The 9216-nt window shown below is 45.0% G+C and overlaps 1 pseudogene; it reads right to left on the bottom strand.

Moving 5' to 3' along the window:
- Nucleotides 1-370: 370 nt before the first annotated feature.
- LOC144258662 (olfactory receptor 14A16-like) lies at nt 371-1301 on the bottom strand (annotated as a pseudogene).
- Nucleotides 1302-9216: the final 7915 nt, after the last annotated feature.

Below are 9216 nucleotides of genomic sequence, written 5' to 3'. Positions count from 1 at the left end.
CAAAAGGAAAAGACCTCATGAAGTACACTGGGGACTTGATTATGGCCATTCATTTTAGGGGGAAGGTGCTCAGATAGTGTGATGGTGGGCAGCAGTACAGAAAATATAAGAAAGAAAGAAAGAAAGAAAGAAAGAAAGAAAGAAAGAAAGAAAGAAAGAAAGAAAGGTTCTGTTCTTATTTTTACTGGTGTAAACATACAGGAAGTCCATTGACTTGAGTCTGCATTTTTACCCATGTAAATACCCCTTTCTGCATAAACAGATTTCAAATTATGTTATCAAGGAGACAATAATGCCGTCAGTTGATTATATTTATAAAGAAAAACACAACAAGAAATTGTGATCAAAGATGAAAGATGGACACTATATTTTAGGTGAATAACCTCCACCCTATCAGTTTCTTCAATGAAGCTTTGATCTCCTTGTTCCTCATGCTGTAGATGATGGGATTCATCACTGGAGTCACCAAAGAAGAGAGGACAGCAGCTATGAGATCCAGACCTGATGTTGAGCTGGAGGTGGGTTTCAGGTAGGCAAAGTCTACAGTGAAAAAGAACAAGGAGACCACAATGAGGTGAGGGAGGGAGGTGGAGAAGGCTTTACGCCAGCCCTGCTCAGAGGGGATTCTCAGCATTGTGGTGAAGATCTGAACATAGAACACAATTATGAAAACAAAGCAGCTGGAGGCTAAGCAGACACTAAAGACAAGAGCTCCAGTTTCAGTGAGGTAAGAGTCAGAACAGATGAGCTTGAGTAGCTGGGCGATTTCACAAAAAAACCTGATCCACCATGTTGCCGCCACAGAAGGATATTGCAAACATGTTCACAGTGTGCAGTCCAGTGCAGACAAGAACAATCATCCAGGCACCGGCTGCCATTTGGACACAAGGTTTCCCACTCATCACTCTCTCATAGTGCAAAGGTTGGCAGATGGCGATGTATCGGTCAGATGCCATGATGGTGAGTATGGAGAACTCTGTTACAGCAAAGATCATACAGAAAAAGACTTGGGCGATACATCCAGAATAGGAAATTGAACTGGTATTCATAAGGGAATTGGCCACAGATTTGGGGATAGTGACAGAGATGGAGCTGATGTCTAACATGGACAAATTCATCAGGAAGAAGTATATGGGGGTGTGAAGATGGTGGTCAAAGGCAACAACTGTGATGATGAGAAGATTCCCCATCGAGGCTGCCAGATAAATCACTAGAAACACCAAAAAGTGTAAAATCTGCAGCTGCTGAACATCAGAGAATCCCAGGATAAGGAACTTGGTCACAGTTGTTCAGTTGGACATTTCCTTCTTCATACATTGTGTCCTGCCTGTAGATGGAAGGAGAAGGCCAATGGTCCACACCCTGTCAGTCAGAGCACTAATGAAATGCATTATCACATCAATGAATATTTGATTATCTCCTTTAAAGTTAAGGGAGCTGGGTCAGTTTATACCATTTGAGGATCTGGCCCATGAGGTAGGTTGATAAAAATCAGGATGAAGGCTGGAACAAAGTGTTACCCAAAGCCAACTATTCTAGCCAATATAGTAGCAATTGTGACAAAGAGCAGGCTGTAAATTTGGGCATGAAATTTCATTACTAAGATGGCTAACACTGATGGCAACATTAAAATATTGATTCCCACTTTCCAGAGAAATTCAACATTGGCTCACGCAGTCTCCTACGTGGCAGCTCGTCTGTAATGATTCAATCCCAACACCACTTAAATGGCCAGCTACCTATTTCCACAATGATTTGTGACAAGACAAGTGTAAAAGTATAATTAGGTGGGCCAGAAAAGAATATGAAAAGCAACTAACAAAACACAGAAAAACTAAGAGCAATTTTTCTTAAGTACTTCAGAAGCAGGAAGCTTGCCAAACAACAAGTGGTATCACTGGATGGTCAAAATGCTAAAAGAGTACTCAGGGAAGGCAAGGCTGTTGAAAAGAAACTAAATTAATTCTTTGCATCAGTCTTCATTGCAGAGGATGTGAGGGAGATTTCCACACAGGAGCCATTTTTTTAGGTGACAAAGCTGAGGAACTGTCCCAGATTGAGGCATCAATAGGGGAGGTTTGGGAACAAATTGATCAATTAAACAGTAATAAATGGTATTCACTCAAGAGTTCTGAAAGAACCCAAATAGGAAATTGCAGAAAAACTAACTGTGATATGTGACCCATCACTTAAATCAGCCTCTGGACAAATGACTGCAGGTCATTTAGCAAATGACTGTAGCTAAAGTAATGCTGATTTTTTTAAAAAGGCTCTAGAGGCAATCCTGACAATTACAGGCTGGTGAGCCTAACCTCAGTACCATGCAGATTGGTTGAAGCTCTTTTAAAGAAGAGACTCTTCAGACACATAGATAAACAAGATAGGTTGAGGAAGAGTCAGTGTGGCTTTTGTAAAAGGAAGTCGTGCCTCACCAATCTATCAGAATGCTTTCAGGGAGTCAACAAGCATGTGGACAAGGGTGATACAGGGAACTTGGACTTTCAGAAAGCTTTTGACAAAGACCCACACCAACTGCTCTTAAGCAAAGTAAGAAGTCGTGGGAAAAGAGGGAATGTTCTCTCATGGATTAGTATCTTGTTAAAAGACAGGGAACAAAGGGTAGGAATAAATAGTCAGTTTTCACAATGGAGAGAGGTAAATAGCTGCATTCTCTGGGGATCTATACTGAGACCTGTGCTGTTCAACATGTTCATAAATGATCTTGGAGCGACCAGTGAAGTGGCACAATTTGCAGACAATCCAAAATGACTCAGGACTGTTAAGTCCAAAGCTGACAGTGAAGAGTCAAAAAGGGATCTCACAAAACTGGGTGAATGGGCAACAAAATGGCAGATGGAATTCAATATTGATAAATGCATAGTAATGCACATTGGAAAACATAATTCCAACGATACATACAAAATGATGGGGTCTAAGTTAGCTATTACTACTCAAGAAAGAGATCTTGGTGTCATCATGGATAGTTCTCTGAAAACATCTGTTGAATGTGGAGTAGCAGTGAAAAAAGCGAACAGGATGTTAGGAACCTTTAGTAAAGGGATAGATAATAAAACAGAAAATATCACAATGCCACTATATAAATCCATGGCATGTGCAAACACCTTGAAAACTGTGTGCTGTTCTGGTTGCCCCACAAAAAAAGAGACACATTAGAACTGGAAAAGGGATAGAGATTAGGGGGCATGGAACAGCTTCCATTTGAGGAGAGAGAAAAAGACTGATATTGTTCAGATTAGAAAAGAGAGGACTAAGGCGGGATATGATAAACATCCATAAAATCATGAATGCTGTGGAGAGAGTGAACAGGGAAGTGTTATTTACCCCTTCACAGAACAGAAGGACCAGGGGTCACCCAATGAAATTAATAGGCAACAGATTCAAAACAAACAAAAGGAAGTACTTCTTCTCACAACGCACAGTCAACTTGTTGAACTCGCCAGGGGATTTTGTGAAGGCCAAAAGTACAACTGGCTAAAATACAGAATTAGATAAGTCCATGGAGGATAGGTCCACCAATGGCTATTATCCAAGATGGTCAGGGACACAACCCCATGCTTTGGATGTTCCTAAAGCTCTGACTGCCAGAAGCTGGGACTGGACAACGGTGGATGGATCATTCGATAATTGCCCTGTTCTGTTCATTCCTTCTGAGGCAGGGTTCTGGCTATTTGGCATTATTTTGTAAGCAGAGTCAGAATGAGCTCTCCCCTGACATCTGGAGGTGAGCTGTGGAAAAGGACTTCAGGGCTGTTCTCATTTGCATGGGCACCCCCATCCAGTCTAGCATGACGCGACTGCTTGCTCAAATGGCCACTTTGGCTGCTGTGGGATCCCGAGTCTCTTTATTATTGGGGCAGGAGTAATAAAGGGTTGTTATCCTAGTTATGTGAATCAAGGACAGTAGTACTGTACTTGGCACCTTATGACTGAGGGACTCAACCTCAACTAAGTAGCATTCACTAGGTGAGGGACATGGGTTCCAAAGCCCAATGAGTTAAGAGAAAGAAGTGGCACTAACATTGTTTGCCTGTTGTCCTAAACACCAATTTGCTACTTTGTCTCACCACTGTGTAATAACAGAGTTAATGTAGACTCAATTAGGAGTCTTGTTAAATGTTGTAGAGCTGAAATCAGTGATGCTAAGGTTTCAGCATTAGACCTACTTTGGGCTAGTGGTTGTGGTGTGTCACAAATATAAAGGAAAGGGTAAACACCTTTAAAATCCCTCCTGGCCAGAGGAAAAACCCTTTCACCTGTAAAGCGTTAAGAAGCTAGGATAACCTGGCTGGCACCTGAACAAAGTGACCAATGAGGAGACAAGCTACTTTCAAAGCTGGAGGGGTTGCAGAGAAGCAAAGGTTCTCTCTCTGTGTGTGATGCTTTTGCCAGGAACAGAAAAGGAATGGAATCTTAGAACTTAGTAAGGAATCTAGCTAGATATGCGTTAGATTCTGTTTTGTTTAAATGGCTGAGCAAATAAGCTGTGCTGAATGGAATGTATATTCCTGTTTTTGTGTCTTTTTGGAACTTAAGGTTTTGCCTAGAGGGATTCTCTATGTTTTGAATCTGATTACCCTGTAAGGTATTTACCATCCTGATTTTACAGAGGTGATTCTTTTACTTTTTCTTCTATTAAAATTCTTTTTTAAGAATCTGATTGCTTTTTCCATTGTTCTTAAGATCCAAGGGTTTGGGTCTGCGTTCACCTATGCAAATTGGTGAGGATTTTTATCAAGCCTTCCCCAGGAAAGGGGGTGTAGGGTTTGGGGAGGAATTTGGAGGGAAAGACGTTTCCAAGCGGGCTCTTTCCCGATTATATATTTGTTAGACGCTTGGTGGTGGCAGCAAAAAAGTCCCAGGGCAAAAGGTAAAATAGTTTGTACCTTGGGGAAGATTTCACCTAAGCTGGTAAAAGTAAGCTGAGGAGATCTGTACCCTAGAGTTCAGAGTGGGGAAGGAACCTTGACATGGTGACAGAGCAGTGGGATTAACTTGAAATTATTTCGAGATCAATTTGAGATTTTTTGAACCAGAAGCACAGATTTTAAAAGGAAATATTTTTTTTCCTTTGGGCTCCTGAAAAGCAGGTTTTTGGCTGAAAGCAGTTAGAGGTTTTTTTTTTCCTCTGCTTTGGAGCCAGAGCAGAGGCAAAAGGGAATTGTCTTTTGTGAGCTGGAGTTTTCTCTACCTAAAAGCAGGGTAGTTAACCTCCTGCAGGGAAATTCACAAGTCTTCACAGACCTGAAGAAGTTTTTTTTTTACCTAAGAGCAATTAGAGGGGTTTTCTGCCTATTTGCCTGGAGACAAAGATGTTAGGGTTTTTTTTTAAGGATTTTTCTGTAGGCTGACAATCACTATCAGAGAACATGGGTATCTGGACAGCACAGCAAAATTTTACAAGCCAAGTTTTTTTGTTTATTTTATTTCTAACTCTCTGGTGTAAAGTTAGTTAAAAACAGAGAGGCAAACATGACAGAGCCCAAAACAGAAACAGCCAAAGAGGCTGCCCACAGGAGAGCTATGGAGACAAAGGAAAAAGAATGGAAGCATGCTGAGGAGGAAAGGGAGGCTGCCCACAGGAGAGCTATCGAGGCAAGGGACAAAGAACTGGAGGAGAAGGAAAAAGAGAGGAAGCATGCACTGGAGATGGAGAAGGCAAAGGCTCAGCAGAATAAACCAACAAACCCTAGCAATCCTTCTCCAGGTACCATTTCCCATCCCAGAAAGTTCCCCACCTACAAGGCAGGCGATGATACCGAGGCCTTCTTAGAAAACTTCGCAAGGGCCTGCCTTGGGTACAGCATCTCTACAGGCCAGTACATGGTAGAGCTGAGGCCGCAGCTCAGTGGACCCTTAGCTGAGGTGGCAGCTGAAATACCTAAGGAACACATGAACAAGTATGAACCCGAGCATTCCCGTCGGTGGTTCAGAGCCCTAAGGTGGAAACCAGACGTGTCATTTACCTGACATGCCTACCACATTGTGAAACATTGGGATGCCTGGATATCGGGAGCAAGTGTTGAATCTCCAGAAGATTTGCCCTTCCTAATGCAAATGGAGCAGTTCTTAGAGGGTGTTCCTGAGGAAATAAAAAGATACATCCTAGATGGGAAGCCCATAACTGTAATCGAGGTGGGGGAGATTGGAGCCAAATGGGTGGAGGTGGCAGAAAAGAAAAAAACTGGTTGTAGTTGGAGCGGATACGAGAAGGGACAACCCCAGACCACACCCTATTACTGGGGACCGCCCAAGGCCCCACCTGCCTCCCAAAGAAACCTCCAGACACCTTATTGTTCCACCACCCCGTTCTCCAGCAACCCGCCTCGCCCCAGTGATCCGTCAGCTGGACGATGTTTTAAATGTAATGAGTTGGGGCATGTAAAGGCCAACTGCCCCAAGAACCCCAACAGATTACAGTTCATTGCACCGGAATCACACCAGAGGTCCTCAGGCCCAGATACCTCCCAGATAACCTTGGAGCGGAGGGAAACTGTGACTGTGGGCGGGAAGAAGATCACTGCATGGAGGGACACTGGAGCACAAGTGTCGGCTATCCATGTTTCCTTAGTGGACCCCAATTTAATTGACCCAGAGATCCAAGTGACAATTCAACCCTTCAAGTCCAACTCTTTCAATTTGCCTACAGCCAAGTTGCCTGTCCAGTACAAGGGCTGATCAGGAACATGGACTTTTGCAGTCTATGATGATTATCCCATCCCCATGCTGTTGGGGGAAGTCTTGGCCAATCCTGTTAATCGAGCCAAGAGGGTGGGAATGGTCACCCGCCGCCAGGCTAAACAAGCCGTGAGGCCTAGCTCTGTTCCGGAAACTTCTACAAGGACCCGGTCAGAGGTGATGGACCCAGACCCCAGGCCAATGTCTCCAATAGCAGTAGTGGATCCAGTGCCAGAGACCCAGACAGAGCCAGTCCCAGAACCAGAACCAGCGGAACAACCAGCACCAGACCCATTGCCAGCACTGAATCCAGTACTTGCAACCCCAACACCAGAGGGACCCAGCAAACCTGAACTGGCAGCAGCCGATAACCCTACACCAGAGGCTCAGCCGGAGCCTGAACCCCAACATAGTGCACCAGCTGAGAGCGGTTCACAGTCAACGGAAACAGCCCCATCCCCTACATAGCTTCCAGAGAGACCAAGCCTAGGTCCCCAATCCAATGAGGAACTGATGTCTCCAGCATCAAGGAAACAGTTCCAGACCGAACAGAAAGCAGATGAAAGCCTCCAGAGAGCTTGGACGGCAGCACGGAGCAACCCACCGCCTCTCAGCTCTTCTAATCGATCCAGGTTTGTTGTAGAAAGAGGACTTTTATACAAGGAAACTCTTTCTGGGGGACACCAGGAAGACTGGCATCCTCAGAGACAGTTTGTAGTTCCAACTAAATACCGGGCCAAGCTCTTGAGCTTAGCTCATGATCACCCTAGTGGCCATGCTGGGGTGAACAAGACCAAAGACCATTTCGGGGGGTCATTCCACTGGGAGGGAATGGGCAAGGATGTTTCTACCTATGTCCAGTCTTGTGAGGTGTGCCAAAGAGTGGGAAAACCCCAAGACCAGGTCAAAGCCCCTCTCCAGCCACTCCCCATCATTGAAGTTCCATTTCAGCGAGTAGCTGTGGATATTCTGGGTCCTTTTCCGAAAAAGACACCCAGAGGAAAGCAGTACATACTGACTTTCATGGATTTTGCCACTCGATGGCCGGAAGCAGTAGCTCTAAGCAACACCAGGGCTAAAAGTGTGTGCCAGGCACTAGCAGACATTTTTGCCAGGGTAGGTTGGCCCTCCGACATCCTCACAGATGCAGGGACTAATTTCCTGGCAGGAACTATGAAAAACCTTTGGGAAGCTCATGGGGTAAATCACTTGGTTGCCACTCCTTACCACCATCAAACAAATGGCATGGTGGAGAAGTTTAATGGAACTTTGGGGGCCATGATACGTAAATTCGTAAATGAGCACTCCAACGATTGGGACCTAGTGTTGAAGCAGTTGCTCTTTGCCTACAGAGCTGTACCACATTCCAGTTTAGGGTTTTCCCCATTTGAACTTGTATATGGCCGTGAGGTTAAGGGGCCATTGCAGTTGGTGAAGCAGCAATGGGAGGGATTTACACCTTCTCCAGGAACTAACGTTCTGGACTTTGTAACCAATCTACAAAACACCCTCCGAACCTCTTTAGCCCTTGCTAGAGAAAACTTACAGGATGCTCAAAAAGAGCAAAAAGCCTGGTATGATAAACATGCCAGAGAGCGTTCCTTCAAAGTAGGAGACCAGGTCATGGTCTTAAAGGCGCTCCAGGCCCATAAAATGGAAGCATCGTGGGAAGGGCCATTCATGGTCCAGGAGCGCCTGGGAGCTGTTAATTATCTCATAGCATTCCCCACCTCCAACCGAAAGCCTAAGGTGTATCATATTAATTTTCTAAAGCCCTTTTATTCCAGAGAATTAAAGGTTTGTCAGTTTACAGCCCAGGGAGGAGACGACGCTGAGTGGCCTGAAGGTGTCTACTACGAAGGGAAATGTGATGGTGGCGTGGAAGAGATGAACCTCTCCATGACCCTTGGGCGTATGCAGCGACAGCAGATCAAGGAGCTGTGCACTAGCTACGCGCCAACGTTCTCAGCCACCCCAGGACTGACTGAACGGGCATACCACTCCATTGACACAGGTAATGCTCACCCAATTAGGGTCCAACCTTACCGGGTGTCTCCTCAAGCTAAAACTGCTATAGAACGGGAGATCCAGGATATGTTACAGATGGGTGTAATCCACCCCTCTGAAAGTGCATGGGCATCTCCAGTGGTTCTAGTTCCCAAACCAGATGGGGAAATACGTTTTTGCGTGGACTACCGTAAGCTAAATGCTGTAACTCGCCCACACAACTATCCAATGCCATGCACAGATGAACTATTAGAGAAACTGGGACGGGCCCAGTTCATCTCTACCTTGGACTTAACCAAGGGGTACTGGCAGGTACCGCTAGATGAATCTGCCAAGGAAAGGTCAGCCTTCATCATACATCTCGGGCTGTATGAATTTAATGTACTCCCTTTCGGGCTGCGAAATGCACCCGCCACTTTCCAAAGACTTGTAGATGGTCTCCTAGCGGGATTAGGGGAATATGCAGTCTCCTACCTTGACGATGTGGCCATATTTTCGGATTCCTGGGCAGAC

This window comes from Eretmochelys imbricata, unplaced genomic scaffold (assembly GCF_965152235.1).
Source record: "Eretmochelys imbricata isolate rEreImb1 unplaced genomic scaffold, rEreImb1.hap1 Scaffold_33, whole genome shotgun sequence".
Classification (NCBI taxonomy): Eukaryota; Metazoa; Chordata; order Testudines; family Cheloniidae; genus Eretmochelys; species Eretmochelys imbricata.
The sequence above is the reverse complement of the archived record's forward strand: the minus strand, read 5'-3'. Positions and strand labels throughout refer to the sequence as shown.